The sequence below is a fragment of the Anas platyrhynchos genome, chromosome 7 (genome assembly GCF_047663525.1).
Source record: "Anas platyrhynchos isolate ZD024472 breed Pekin duck chromosome 7, IASCAAS_PekinDuck_T2T, whole genome shotgun sequence".
Lineage (NCBI taxonomy): Eukaryota > Metazoa > Chordata > Aves > Anseriformes > Anatidae > Anas > Anas platyrhynchos.
Genome location: NC_092593.1, coordinates 33,831,219 through 33,846,459, shown reverse-complemented (window position 1 = coordinate 33,846,459; position 15,241 = coordinate 33,831,219). Strand labels below are relative to the sequence as shown.

The 15,241-nt window shown below is 37.9% G+C and overlaps 1 protein-coding gene across 3 annotated transcripts in view; it reads right to left on the bottom strand.

Moving 5' to 3' along the window:
* Positions 1-15,241, bottom strand: part of ZNF804A (zinc finger protein 804A) — a 448,502-nt gene that overhangs the window by 386,516 nt on the left and 46,745 nt on the right. For all 3 annotated transcript variants that reach the window (XM_072040465.1, XM_072040467.1, XM_072040466.1), the window contains one exon: positions 12,529-12,675. The gene's annotated coding sequence lies outside the window, so the exon portion shown is untranslated. The remainder of the gene's footprint in view (positions 1-12,528; positions 12,676-15,241) is intronic.

The following is a 15,241-nucleotide window of genomic DNA, read 5'->3' as shown; positions in this document are numbered from 1 at the left end:
TCTCTATATAGATTTTCAGTGTACTTTTTTATAGCACTAAATTCCTAGATAAAGGTTGGATTGAATTATATCCACTTCTAACTAGTTTATTTGCCAATAAATTCTAAGCAGTTCTAGATTAACTGCCCATATGGCATAATAGCCCACCATTTGGTATCAGGTGGCATTTATTTGTTCAGGAGTCTACCAACACTTTTCAGGGCTATTAACATCCCCTAAATTTAAGTAATTATCTTACACTTTGTAAGCTCTTCGTGCAGTCTAGGGGAAAATATACAGGACCTCCAAAAGACCATTCATAGCAAGAACTTAGGTTAGCACTTTGAATTGCCTGCTTGAATGTCCTTTCTGTATCAATCGTGTGGTAAACTGAGGGAAACTATTCTTCTAATTTAGACATTTCAGTTAATTGCCAAATGGCAATTAGAAGTAGAAACATCCCCATTTTCCTTCTCTTTGAATACTTCCCTCAGGATCTCATTTGATTTTGTGGGTAATGTACCATTTTAAAAGTAGCAGGATTAAGCCTTTAGCAAAAAAGCAAAATTACAGAGAAAAAGAACATGGAAAAAAAAAATGGATGTCAAATAATTTAGCCATTTTTCAACGTTTGCATTTCAAACACTCTGTTACATCTATCTAATCAGGATATTTCATTATATTTTCCATCAAGGTGTTGATTTTTTATCTGCCCTCTCTGAAATGATTAATGTGAAACGGTTTTCAGTCTATCACAAAAAATATGTATTTCATCCTCAAGTAATCTTTAAGCTAGGAGTCAGTGAGGGTAGCTACTATATAAAACATCCCACCTTAAAGATACTAATTTGTATTTTTAATTCAACTGATTGAATAATTTAGAAATGTTTGCTCAGTACTTGGTTCATGTGAAAAATTCTGGTTTAGTTCTGGCCGCTTTTGAGATTCAGAAATAGCCAAGACTTGCCTCAGATCTTTTCCAATTCATTTCCTCAGTATTTCTTGTAGCTATTCCTGTTCCTTATTTTCTTCATAAAATTGTATTTTCATTAATAGATATGACAGAAAATGAAGGTTTAAAGTAAGCGTAGACATTGAGCACAGATTTTTAACAACAAGGGTAATTGACCACTGAAACAAGCCCCAATAAGCTGTGGATTGACTGATAAAAACTCAAATCCTTATCTTCAGAGTGATGCTGGAAGATTTGCCTTATGAGAATGGTAGCTTTTAAAAAAATGTCACTTAGTCTTTCCAGCCTCATTTAGGGTATTTAATACTTCAAACACAGGCATTAGGGCAAACAGAAGCATGAGCTTTGCTGAAAGGTAGACCAGAGATCTAAAAATTTGCAAAAGATCATATACTATTGGGGTGTATGTTTACATTTTATTGTTACCCACAGTACTGTTCCATAGTTTTAACTTCCTTTTTGCAAATTGTGTGACTGGTGGAACATTTGTAATGCCAGAATCACCAAGAGCCATGAAGCCTTGGCATAGACTAACAGGGCAAGACTCTGGTGTAGGAAATAAAAGTACCTCTTAAAAAAATAACACAACATAACATAACATAATATAAAATAAAATAAGAAGTCTCTAGGACTTAGATAAAAATAAATCCAGCTGAGCAGAATCTTAGCTGGTATCAATCCAGATGTTGCCCCAGTTTCCTTAAGGAGAGATCAGTGTCTGATGTATTATATCTTCTCCCATAAGAATAAAAAACAGGACAAATACTGAACTATCCCTATTGAAATAACCCATACAGACTGCATAGGTGACAGAATGGTTGATGGAACAGCACACAATGCTCCTTCCATATGGAAATTTGCAGCACGAACTTATATTCATTCCCCTCTTCTAACCAGAACTAGCACTCTTAGTGACTAAAGAGAATGACTGGAGCAAAAGAGCAGTACTGGAAATAGCAATTTAACCACTTGCTCACCCAACAACAATTTAGCTAAACAAATTATCAAAGAGGAAAACAAAGAATTTTATTTTTATTAAACAGCTGTTTGGCAGGTTCGGAAAAATCATGACTACCATAGAAATTCCCCTTACTTAAGAGTGCTTTTCACTCACTTCAACAGAGAGGAGGATGTTTAAGTTGGACTAGAGGCTGCTGAGATCCCTTCCATACAAGATACTTTATTTGTTTGCTATTTATGTATGCTACACTTATATTTTTAAATAAATATCCAATTTCATTGATTTTTTTTTATTGAATTTGTATTTATGATAGAGATGAAGAGAATGTATGAAGTAGAAGGGAAGAAGAAAGATCAATAAAAAGGGAAAAGACTGAAGTCAGTCTGACACAAGTAAATGTAAGAATAAAGATATCTGATGACTGGCCCAGAAATATGTAATATGAGGAGAACAAAACTCCTTTTAGAAAGGCACACAGTTGTGTTTTAAGACATGAATAGCTCCATATGCAGACCAGTGGTTAACAGGGCATATAATTTAAAAACCCGGCTTCCACAGCAGATGGCTTTATTTACTGCATTTAGGAACTTTACATGGGGGAATCTACCACTGGAAGCACGGTTGTGTGTACTGCAAAATAATCAGATCTGGGTCAAAAATCAGACAGCCCTAATGCTTTGTGCCAGTGTTTATGTAAGATTGTCGCAATCTGTCCAAAGTAGAAAATTATCCAAATAATTATACGCATTTAGTGTGTGATGTTTTCCCTGCTCAAATAATTATGACTGTGTTGGAAATTATAACAGCTCGACTGGAGCATCCATAAGGAAACAGGTTTCCAGTGCTGCTTTTTTCGCTTATGACTTTTGTAATACCCTTTCTTGCCATGAAAACCTATAACCATTCAATCTGTCGACATTCTGGTAAATTGTGGGAAACACAAAGCCATGTAAAAATTACGGTGTGCTGAAGAGTGAAGAGCAGCTCGGGAAGACACAAAAAATGTTGTAGAGAAATTCTTTTTTCTGCCTTTGATAACATTACTTGGTCCTCCTCAAATTTCCTTGCTAGCAAATGTCTGGTGCCTGTTAAAGTACCTAATGACGTTCTCTCTCCTGGCTTTTTTGGCAAAGAATACTGGTGACCAGTATGAGCAGAGGGAAAGGTAAATGTTCAGATGCCTTCATGCTGTAGCACAAGGGCATCTGAACAAGTAATCAAAATGAGAAACCTATTACATTATAGGGAGGCAATGTTTTATTTCAGTTTGGGTAAGAAAATGGACATCATTAAAATGGAGTTGTTTCTTGAGTTCATGGGCATTCTGCATTCATGACAGAGCTGCTAGGAGCTGATCGTTAAAAACTTTTAACACTTTTAGAAACTCTTAAAAACTCCTAAGTTCAGTTTCCTTCCATCCTGTTCATACGGTAACTAATAGAAATCGGGAGGGGGGAGAGAGAATTAGGTTATGAATCCTAAGTCACTTGTTTTTTTTGTCTTTCAAATTTGCATAAAAAGAGAAATAGCTTCTAATGCAGTTAAGGTCATTGACTGGTTCCAGACTGTAATTTGCTATTAACAGTGGTAGGAGCAAATTTCCCTAGCAGTTCAATCGCAAGCCTTTCCTGAAATGGATTTACTTGTCATTAGTACAACATAAGCTCCCTCGTCTTAACTGCACTTTCCAGGCAGATCTGTGGACTCAAAAAAAAATAAAAATAAACACCCACCACACAACTGATAGATAAAAGCACAGGGAATTGCATTCTTCTTCCACATTGCCAATTTCTAAACAATCAGTAACCTAAAACTGTTACTAATTTTAAATAGGAAAGAACCAAACAAAAGTTTTATCAGCTCACTAGCAGAATAAATTGTTTAAGGAAAGTAAAAAAGAAGTGAATTTAATTTATACGCAAATTCTTACCTAAAGATTAATTGTTATTGTACAAGAAACTGAAAAAAAAAAAAAAAAAAAAAAAAGGTTGCTCAATGCTGTTGCCTGTCTTTGTCTACAAGTGTTGTTTATTTTATATAGACATTCACTGACAGGCATAATCAGGATCTTGGGGGCCTTCAGAAAAAGAAGCAAGGACAATTTTAAGTGCAGAAATAAAAGTAGACGTATGCTGTTGCAAGGGCTGACGGGCTGATAAATGTTGCTTTGGATTTCAGGACTTGGTTATACGTGTTGTGTTGCTGCTACAACTGTGAGGGCCAATCTTTTCCTTATGTGCTTTTTAAAATTGGGGCATGAATTTCTGTGTCTGATTCTCATTTGCAAACATACCAAAAGCTTGCTGACTCGCTCATTTTCACACCGTTGTTTTGTCCAAGCCGTGCCTCACTCCAGTGAATGAAAATGATGTCTTGGCTCCGTTAAGTCCAGTGGCAAGCTGACTTCTCAGTGGAAGAAGGATTTCATATGTTCACAGCAGTGTTGTAAATTGCCTTGAGGGCAGTCTCACTAGAAAAACATGAGAATACGACAAAGTCTACTGTTTCTGGCTGATGCATATCAGTACGCTAGAAGCTTACAGAGAGTTTTAATATGCTGCAGAGACGTAGTGCAACATATCAATGTCAGAAGTTGCCAGTTCAACACTTTCCATAATGATTTCCGAAGAGATCTGGAAGCAAGGAAAATAGATGTAAAAAGTGTTGTGCAAATTGCATCTCTTTTGACATCAGCCAATCCTTTGAAGTGCTAATTTACAGAACTTGTCTCTTCACTCTCTAATATAAGCATAATTTTGTGTTAGTAAAAAGATAAAACACTCTGATGATGATATAGATAAGACATTTGATAACAGTCCTAAAACAAAATAGTTCATTTTCCTTACTTTCGGGTAACCATGTGTACCATAAATTTCTTTTTTGGAAGAATTCAGTGCAGCCATCAAATATGAGAAAAATATTTTTTTTCATTAAAAAAGTATATATTTCTAGAAGAGCAGGCAACCCAATTAACCCAATATATTATGGCCAAAATACTTTGGATTTTCCTCCATCAGAATGGTGGATGAAATTGGAGGGGAAAAGAGGAGGAAAGGGGAGAAAAGGGGACATTATTTTTTTGTGTTCAAACGTTTCCTTTTATTTTGCTTTTGAAATTTTCCTGACAAGCGTTGTCTGTTCAAGAAAAGTACTTACATACATAGTTCCTTTATTTGATTTGTCTGTTAAATACACTTGCAAGCAGATTTCCTCTGCCATTTGATTCTGTGTCCTTCCTAGGCCACATATTCTGAATATTCTGATACTGAGGGACAGAGTTGTACACTGAGACAGCTTAGCAGTGCACCTGTAAAGACTGAAAGAAGCTCTACAAATCTGGGTCTGGGATAATTAACTAATAGACAGGGATTGCAGAGATGAACTGAGAATTCTGCCTTGTGGGCTTTAGTGGGAGTTAAAATAGCAGCAGCAATTAAAACAAAGGTTTAATTTGCTAAGACAATGTATCAATGTGATTGTGAAAGTAGTCATGGAAGAAAACCTGTTCTGGTCCTTGTGAAGCAGCCCTGGGTTTGTTCCAAGCATCAAACAGCATCAGCTACCAGGCCCTTCAGAAAGTTACTTGATGTAGATACCAGCTTGTAGGAAAATAAAGAGAATGAGATTAGGTCTTCAAGAGTTCTGTATCAAAACCAGAAGACTGCTTTTGATTTCATGAGTCTTTTTGGGGAACTGATTAAGAGTTGGTTTAATAAGAGGTTTGGTGTTAGCTCTCATTACTACTTCTGTCAACACTACAGAATTTTTCTTGACATTGGCATTGTGCCAATGTCCATAAAAATTCAGAAGAAACTTTAGTGACTTAAAATCATTAAGTTAACATCTGACAGAGTCCCCCAGGAAGCGTATCTGACAGTTTGAGATGTGCTGATCGTGATGGATAACCACTCCACGTACCAGGCCTTCCAAAGTGAATTATCACTCTCAGAGAAGTCGCAGGTGAGCACGGAAAGTCATGGCACTGCAGAAGAGTTGGGCCATACTTCTCAGTGGAGGTGCAACCTCCTGAAGAGGTCTGGGAAGTTCTCTCACACCAGCATGGAAACAGACTTTGAAGGACTGCGTTTTGCCTTTGCGTGAACTGGCACTGATCTGTTACTTAGCAAAAATGGCAGATCGTTTTAGGCAAATACAGTTAATCTTATCAGTAACATGCACCTGCGTAGGCTGTATATCTAACGGAGATGACACTGAACACGTCTGCCTGTAATTAGGAAGGTATATAGATCGACAGCTGTTTTTTTTTTAGTTTAAGGCATTAACAAGAAATGAGCTTTGATTTGAAAGGAGAGAGAAGACTAAGTTAAACATTAAAACTGTTTTCGATCATTTAAGTTACATAGTTCTCACTCCAGAAGCTTTGATCATGTATAATCCTGTTGAAAGGCTGAATTGTAATCAGCCTCACATACATTATGTTGCAATGCTGTGGCACTAGTGCATGACAGAATTTTATTTTCCATTAGTTCATTCTTTGCTGGAAATATAAACACTCTATATGCTTAATAGTCCAAAAAATGAATGTTATTGCTTTTTAAAATTGCCTGTTAATGAAAATTTTGCTTGCTATTAAAAAATCTGAGTGCCTCAGGACCATCTTTCGAATGCTGACATACCTATTTTCAACATCAGCAGTGTTGAACAATCAAAACAAAATCATCCCAGATTGTACTTTTACTAAAAGCAACCATGTTTTCTAACCGATCAAAATGGATGTTTATAGCATCTGTGGAGCCAGGACTGATTTTTAAATGGCTTCTCACTGAACTATGAACAATTTCATATCAGGTCCAGTGCAGCAGTGATGTCTGTACAAACACATGACTAGAACAAAGACAGTTATTTCTCAAGAAAAAAAAAAAAAAAAAAAAAAAGTTTTTAAGTAAAAAAGATAGTAGGAAATGCTGCATTGACCTGAATCATCAAATCCATGTCAATGCTCAAGAAATATTGAATTCCTCAGTGTAGGAACAGCCAGCATTTTGCTTTCTCTTCTGAGCTCACACAGGTCTGGTTTTCTGTGGCACCCACAGACCTCAGCTGGAATTAAGGACAACTGTCATTTCTAAAAATCAGTACCACACTTCAGAACTCTCATCATACACCTGTTGAAAAAGCATACTTTTTGTTGCCTAGCAAAGCTCTATCTGGTAGGAGAGAGACCTTCAATGGAAGCAAAACAAAGTGAAAAGAAGGATGATTGGAAGATTCCAGCAAATTATTTCTACAATTAATTTGGTGGTCTGTATATGTGGAATGTCAAAAAAGGTCTGCCAGGGATACTGCAGGAAAAATCATTTAGCCAGGAAAGGGGCACTTCGGACCTTAGGAGAGGGCTGAACACACAGGAGTGTGTAGGAACAGCTCCAGGAATCACAGTCACAGTCCGTTTACCAGAAGAGATTAAATATTTGTAAGGATTTCTGTATCCTAACATACTGCTTCATTAGTAGTAACTTCAAGTGCAGCTGTGCATTCCCAGGAAAAACAATGGAATTTACAGAGCTTTCAGTGTTACAGAATATAAACTAAACCCAGATTATCCTACCTGCAGTTCTTCATGTAAAAAAAAAAAAAAAAAAAAGAGGTTTACTATATGAATAGTCCTATTTTCCATCTAATTGGGAAAAAAGAGATCATATGTATATGGACACACTCAAATATAAAGTATGATTAAATACTCTTCATCAGTAGGGACCTTTTCATTATATACGGGCAGGATACAGAAATACCACATCTATCTGTATTTCATTTTGTCCCTCTGATGTCCTGTGGTGTTGTTCTGAGCTACAAAGAGCCATATACAAGCAAGGAGTATTTTTGGAATTATCATGTTCTAAATCTATGTTAAAATGGAAAAATAAAAGCAGGAATAGAAATTAAATTTAGAAAAAAATGAGCTTCTCTCCACTCAGTTGTAAGTAAAAGTATATTCACATTACAAAAGCTTCTTTGGTGGTAGCAGATGTAGTAACTGATACAAAGGTGTCTTTGTTGGACAACTCAGAAAGGACCGAGTAGGTAGAATTAATGATGTGAGATGACATACTTCCAAAGTGATCACTCCTCTTCTAGCTGAAGCATCCTAAAAGGCAGGTACCTAACACTGTTCTGGCCCTTGCAGCGTTACATTTTGTCTCCAGGGCTATCAATCTGGCATACTTCAGAAGTAGTTAGTTGTGATGAGGTATGCAAGGGAGAAAGGGAGATTAAAAAAAAAAAAAAAAAAAAAAAAACAACTTCTCAATGTGCATCACTTGATAATGCATTTTAGTTATTTGGCAGCATATTGGGATACCTTTTATTTCAGCCATTTATATTTATTGTACCAAAAGGCTTTCTTTTTTCAATCAATACTGGGCAAAAGAATAGAAATAAAACATTTTTTGAAACTCACTTGTCCTAAATGAAAAAAACAAAACAACCAAAAAAAAAAGCAACCCCATACTTCTGCAGGCAACCATATCATTTACTTCCCATCTTCCCAAACCTGCTGAAGGTATTGTACGCAGCTAACTAGTGTGCTCACAAGAAAGGATGGTGCCATGACGCTGGCTTGGCAGTTTGTCTGAAGGAGGAAGCTAAAAAAAAAAAAAAAGTGCATTAAAGAAAAAGCATTTTCTTCATTATTATTGATACTAAAAACTGAAAATAAATTAAAAATAATGCAACATTATGTTGCATTTAAAAAAAAATAAATAAATGAAGCTACATTTGTCATGATACATTCTGGTTATTTTGCACCACCAACTAAGTTCTTCTGTACAAAACACCTAAAGATGTACCTATCAGAGATGTCCAGCTGTGATTTAGGAAACCATACGTTCCCAGAACAGCATTGAGAATAGTGGATTGAAATACCCTCATTCATGGTTTAATTTCCAGCATGTCTGCTTGTACAAATGGTACACTGCTTCATTACATATAAAATTATGTATTTTCCACACAGGCAATCATCAGATAACACATGCAGGAGGCAGACCTTAGCTATACATAAAGAAATAGTTCCCAAAGGGCTAGCTACTGGAGCTGTATTTTCCAATACTCAAAAATTCATTCTCATGCTTTCTTGTTAGATCTCTAATTTCATTATGCACCAGAAAATATGGGACAAGGAACCAAGTCAGAACCTCACAAATTCGGAAACTCATATGTGATCTCCACAGCACGCCAAATTAATGGCTCAGAAAGTGACTAGAAAGGTTTCCAGACACTAACACTTCATTTGTTGTGGTAGTATTTCAGACCAACTGAGGTTTCTCAGCTATGAGCTGTAACTCCAGTGTATCCTTCTTTACTTCACTGCTTAATATTTTGTCCTCAGTACCATGATGTTAGATCAAAAACTGAACCAAAAATTAAATCAGTTCAATCTGAAACAAATACATTTGTTCCATTTTCCTTGCTTAAACAAAAAGGTCATTTCCACACAAAATGTTTCATTTGATCTGGAACAAAACAGACTGCATCGAAGATTGAAATGCAAGATTAGATTTCACCAAATAGCAGGAGGAGGGACCGCTGCCACCTCGTTCATCATTTCATAGCTGACTATAGATCTTTAGTCTCTTCTTCTGCAAGAAAACATGAAACTATTTGATTCAGTCCCCAGGTGTCCCACCTAAAAGACATTCTGGGACAAGGAAGATGAAGGAACTAGGAGGAACACCTCAGAACCTCATGTGTTGTAACCAATTAACTAATCCATATTTAAATGCATTCACCAGAGCAAGCAGAGCAGGTGCTCACTGGGCTCTGCTGCCATGCGAGTGAACCAGTTGCTGCTCTTGCTGGTTATGACCCCAGGTGGCCCGGTGTCACCCGAGGTGGCAAAGCCCCCAAACCCTCATTTTGAACACCTCTTTGCTACATTGCACCTCTCTGGAAATGTAGAAAAGGCAAAAGAAAGTCCTGCTGGGCAGGGGATGCCTATAACTTATAACCCAAAGAGGTACCCTGGAGCCCTGCTCTGAATCAAGTCAAGAATTTTATTTTGTTTCAGTGGAAAAATGTTGTTTTCAACCTTATGACCACAAATTGATGGATGATACAAACCGCAGACATAAAGGAGGGAAGATAAGCCCCTTATAAAAAGACTTTACCATAACTTTGCTCATCTACTCTAGCGGTGTCTGGAATAAAGATGAAGACTTAGAGTCTGAAAGAATGAGGAAGACTCCATCTCCGTGGTACCTGAAGTCCTATTTGTAAGGGTAAGGAAATTGAAATGTGTGCTGAGTTCTGTCCTTATAACCTGGCTGCCTAATAGCATACTGTGGCACTGCACAGTTAATAAACTGGAACCTCATATTAAAAACATGTAAAATATTATGAGACACTATACAAGTTGAAACTGCATCATCTCAAAATGGTCTGAGGATGAAGATAGTGATGAAATTCAAGTCTTTAAATTTTTCAATTTTAAGAGAATAAATGAAGCCAATTCAAGTTGCTACATTCCCCACAACCAGAAAAGCATTTAGTTGTTAATTAAATAAAAAATAATTAAAAAAAAATAAATCTAAGCAGATGTTTCTAAACTTTGTTTTTCTTTTTTTATACATATGGGGTTATACTGTAGTAGCCTTACCAAACAGAAAAAGAAAGAAGCTCACTCAAGAAAGAACTCAAAAGAAGTCACGAGACAACAGGCTATAGAAAGAACTGTAACGTTTTATTTTTAGATGCCTGGATTATAAGCATTTAAAAACACTATTCTGGATTCCTCTCTGCCTGGAGTTTCCATAAATTAATAATACAAATTCTGCCAGAAGGAAAACTGTATTGCCACTTTGCCTCAGAAAATACAGGTAGAACATGTCATCTCAGGCACACAAATCCAGTCTCTCTGTTTACCATCTCTAATGAAAGTCTGTGAATCACAGGCTCACAGAACCCTCAAGCTGGAAGGGACCCACGAGGATCATCGGGTCCAAGTCCTGGGTCTGCACAGGACCACCCAAAAATCAGACCTTGTGTCTGAGAGCATTGCCCAAAGGCTTCTTGAATGCCGGCAGGCACCAGGCCATGACCAAAGGCCCTGAGGAGCTTGCTCAGGGCCCGAGCACCCTCTGGTTGCAGAACCTGTCCCTAACCCCCAGCCTGACCCTCCCCTGTCCCAGCTCCATGCCATCCCCTCGGGTCCCGTCGCTGTCCCCAGACAGCAGAGCTCAGCACCTGCCCCTCCACTCCCCTCGTGAGGGAGCTGCAGGCCACCATGAGGCCTCCCCTCAGCCTGCTCTGCTTGGGGCTGAGCAAACCCAGGGACCTCAGCCGCTCCTCATGTGTCTATGAAAGCAGATGGCTTTTTTTCAAGCATTCCTGACCAAAATAGCTATTAGTCTGTGTTCTATATTTCTCTCTCAAAAATTAACTTCTAAAATAGACACCATAACAAAGTTAAATTCCATGAGCAAACTTTTGGAAACTAAATCACTGTGAGCTTCAGTTCATTTCCTGTGCTGAACTGTGGCTTTTTGCTATTTATTTTACATTAAAGACATATAAAATCATTAATGTCCACTTAGAAAGGTTTAGAAGACTTGCTGTAGTCCTCTCCAGAGGCGATGGCAGTTTCCATGAGAACACTGTAATTTTCAATACAGATGAAAGAACAAATCAGCTCTTTAATGACAGAGTACATATTGAGATTAAACACAGCAGGTTAGTGAAACCTGCTCGGATTTCAAAAGGACATTGCATGAACTGAGACTTTTAGAGTAGAATAGACTTGTTCTCCCTGCATCAAACATCAGAAAGCATTCCCTTTGGCTCATGTGTTCTCCGTTGTACATCTGCTACCCAACAGAAACACTAAACAACACATTTAGCAAATACTAAAAACATCAAACACTCTCTAACAAGTTTTCTACTTTTACCTAACCATAAGTCAGCTTCTTCCCTGCAGTTAGGCCCTGTGAAGAAGGAAGCAATGCCAACTGTATCTCTGTGTAAACCACTCCTGATCATTCCCAAGGTCGGCAAGTTTTATTAGTCACACTTCACAGAATGGATGGTGGTTCTTCTCCCAAGTTTGTGTGTCCTATGGGCCAGAGGGCCATCACGACAGACACTTAATCCCCTACCGCAACATTGCCTCTGTCATCTTTGGTTTTCCATGTCATACCCAATTCCACTGAAATACAGAGGATTTTCCAATGACAACTCACTCCCTGGAGTCCTTCTCTGAAAAGGAGTCCTCTTTTCTGACATGAGCAATAATATTCAGACATGCAGAACACTTCATTTGACATACATTTAGTGTATATCATAGTTTCCATGCCAAAAGAAAAATGCAAACTATTCACTTGAAAATTAAGTTTTTAAACTTTCCAATTTTCCCTCAGAGATGAAAGCCAAATCATTCTATTGCCTGACGGAGATCAAAAGCATCCTTATGGTTTCTTTATTTTATTCCTCTAAACAATTACCATCTGATGCATTTGAAAACTAATTTCAAACAGAAGCTGAATACCCAAAGACACAGCTGTCTAGGGAGCTGTGGTCAGGCCATGCCCTTGCACCCTACTAACTAGACCTCTCAGCAGCTGCCATGTCAGGAAAAGGTAGTACTTCTTCTGTATGTGATTGATACCTGGTTCGTAAAGTTTCACCGCAGTGTAACCATCGTGGAGTCTCCATCCTTGAAGATACTCCAAAGCCATCTGGAGTGGCCATTTGAGCAGAGGACTGGAGAAGATAACCTCCAGAAGTCCCTTCCGACTTCAACCGATCTGTGATTCTGTACAGGCCCAAAGAAGAATTATTAAAACCTCAGAATAATTATTAAAACCACATTAAATACTTTCTACTGGATTTTTTGCCCCATGGATTGTGTATGATTCTATGATTTATTGGGCCTTAACCTTAACACTTAGGCTGTCTGCAAGGCACATTGGGGTTGTATAAATGTAATTACTCAGCAGATTGCAAGCATTTCAACTTTAAGATTCCCCTTACGGAGTATGGTACCTTGACTCTCAGAATGGTAGTTTTAAGGTGATTATTTCTGATGGCTATTATATTTCAAGTTTCTTTGTGATATTTTTCTGTGTGTAAATTATTTCTCCTTTACCATATTTTATTTAAATTTGCTTATAAAAGCAAGAAGCCAAAGAAGAATAAAGATCCAGTAATACCTGCACCCATAATTACCAGATGTGATTATGTGCAGGCTGTCCCTTAAATGGGATCTTTTTCAAGACCTCCAAAAGAATCAAAAAGCCCCACTTTGCCTTCCAAAGTAACTTGGCAAACAAGGATTTCTAAAACAACTATGGTTTGATTTAAAAAAAAAATCTAAATTCATATAATTAACAACTATGCAAACTCTACATCCTGCATCTTAACATGAATACTTGCTCATTAAAGATGAAAGGAGTTAAGACAAGCTCATGTTATGGCTTTCATGTAGGCCCCAGAACCATCATCTGCTTTCTCAGCAATTCTTCAAGAAAACATAATGTCTGCATTTTCTATCGTACCTGTCAGATGTGCCATAGATAGGAACCCCTCACTTTTGCTTTGCCTTAATCACAGTGCGATTTGGGAATGCAAGATAAAGTGACCTTTGGGATACAGTTCGTCAAAGCGACCATCAGCTCAACATGTGGCAAGCAAGTATTTTTTTGAAAGCTGGAGAGGTGACATCGAGGCCAAAGGAAAGCCACGAGCCAGTGATTCTTTCTCAGGTTTAGAAATGTTTCAGTGCAGATGAAAACTGAAACACTGGCACTGTTTTCTTACCCTGAAGTAACTGATTTCATCTAAACCGCATTACACAGTTCTACAGAAATTGGAAGGGTGAAAGCAGGAGTATATATAAAAAAATATATATATACAGGATTTTCAGGGTAGGATTTCTCTCTTTGTTCTATGTCATTAATTATACATTTCATGCATCTGATCTGACAACTTTAAAGTTCTTTGTATCTTTAGAGAATTCCTTCCCTGGGAGGGACAAAAGAAATTAAAAACTTCTCAGGGTTAAAACTTAGGAGGAGACCTGCTTCATCAGGGTAACTTTTTCTTGAAGTCTGTACAGCTGCTGACCGCAATCTTCAAAGCAGCGTGTCTTAAACTAGGACCCTAACCTTCAGAAACTTAAATAAGAAACTTGATTTAGTGTTGAGCAACTAGCGATCCCAGGAACAACAGAGAAATGATGAATGCTGTGCTGTCTGAAAAACCAAGCCAGCTAACGGGAGATACTGCATTTTCAGGTTTTCATGAGGCAGTTTTTGAAAATTTTCTGATTAGTTGGAGAAGACAACTCTGGCTGTCTTACAGGAAGAACAGGAAGCTTAAACTGAGGTCTAAGAAAACTTGCTTCCCACCTAGGTCTCAACTCTGTCGTGAAATTCCACCAGTAAAACACCATTAACTTTTTTTTTTTTTTTTTTTTTCCCCAATCTGGTGTCCTCCAGGCAGTACATCAAACCAGCTTGTTCCATGTACACCAACAATAAGCAAAGTAACATGGTTCCATGCTTTTTGGTGAAAGTATGGCTGTGGGCTTCATTTCCTCTGTTTAAGACTTCAAAATTGAGGAGAATGTAACAGGATCTGGCTGAGTACTTTCCTAGTACATCACAGAAAGGTCTGTCTCAGCCAGTTTTGAGTTTACTGACTTATGGGAGACTTTTAGGCTTCCTAACTCACCTCCCAGATTTGCAAAGGTACCATCTATTAATATGAAGCTTGATGATCAGCAGACTCCTGCCACGTAACTTTGATTTAAACTCATCTCCCTCAGCTGTGCTCCACTCCTGTTCAAGTCCAGTGCAGGAGCTGTGGAGCACCACTGCTAAACCTCCAGTTTGCAAAGCATACGAGTTAGCATGGACTGCAGTCACTCTTAATAAGAGTTTGCACCTATTCTGTGCACCTTGAGGCCTTGTTTTTGAAGCATCGAGCATCACCTTCCTGTAGTTGACCCTCGCTGTATTTAACAAGTATCTTTTGTTTCAGCAGCTTCTCTGCTAATCTCACACTTGTACAAAATTGCTGTTGACGAGGTGAGACCCTTTGTGGAGCTGACTGCTGCAGAGGACCTTTAGCTTAAATGAAAATGACAGCACTTCAGCAAGGCCAAACATAAACTCTTTGACAGAATATAGATTCACAAAGAGAAGTAATTCTTGCTGCTGTCATAAAACATCGCTTTTTTTCTGATGTCAGTGCCATATGCTGCCATTGTGAATGGAGCAATTGCTAGCACCATCTACTGGCAAATTCCCTAAACTGGAAAAATAGAGGGTTTTTCATTTCCTTGGAGTGGATCTCGAAAGAATAATATGGTATACGAT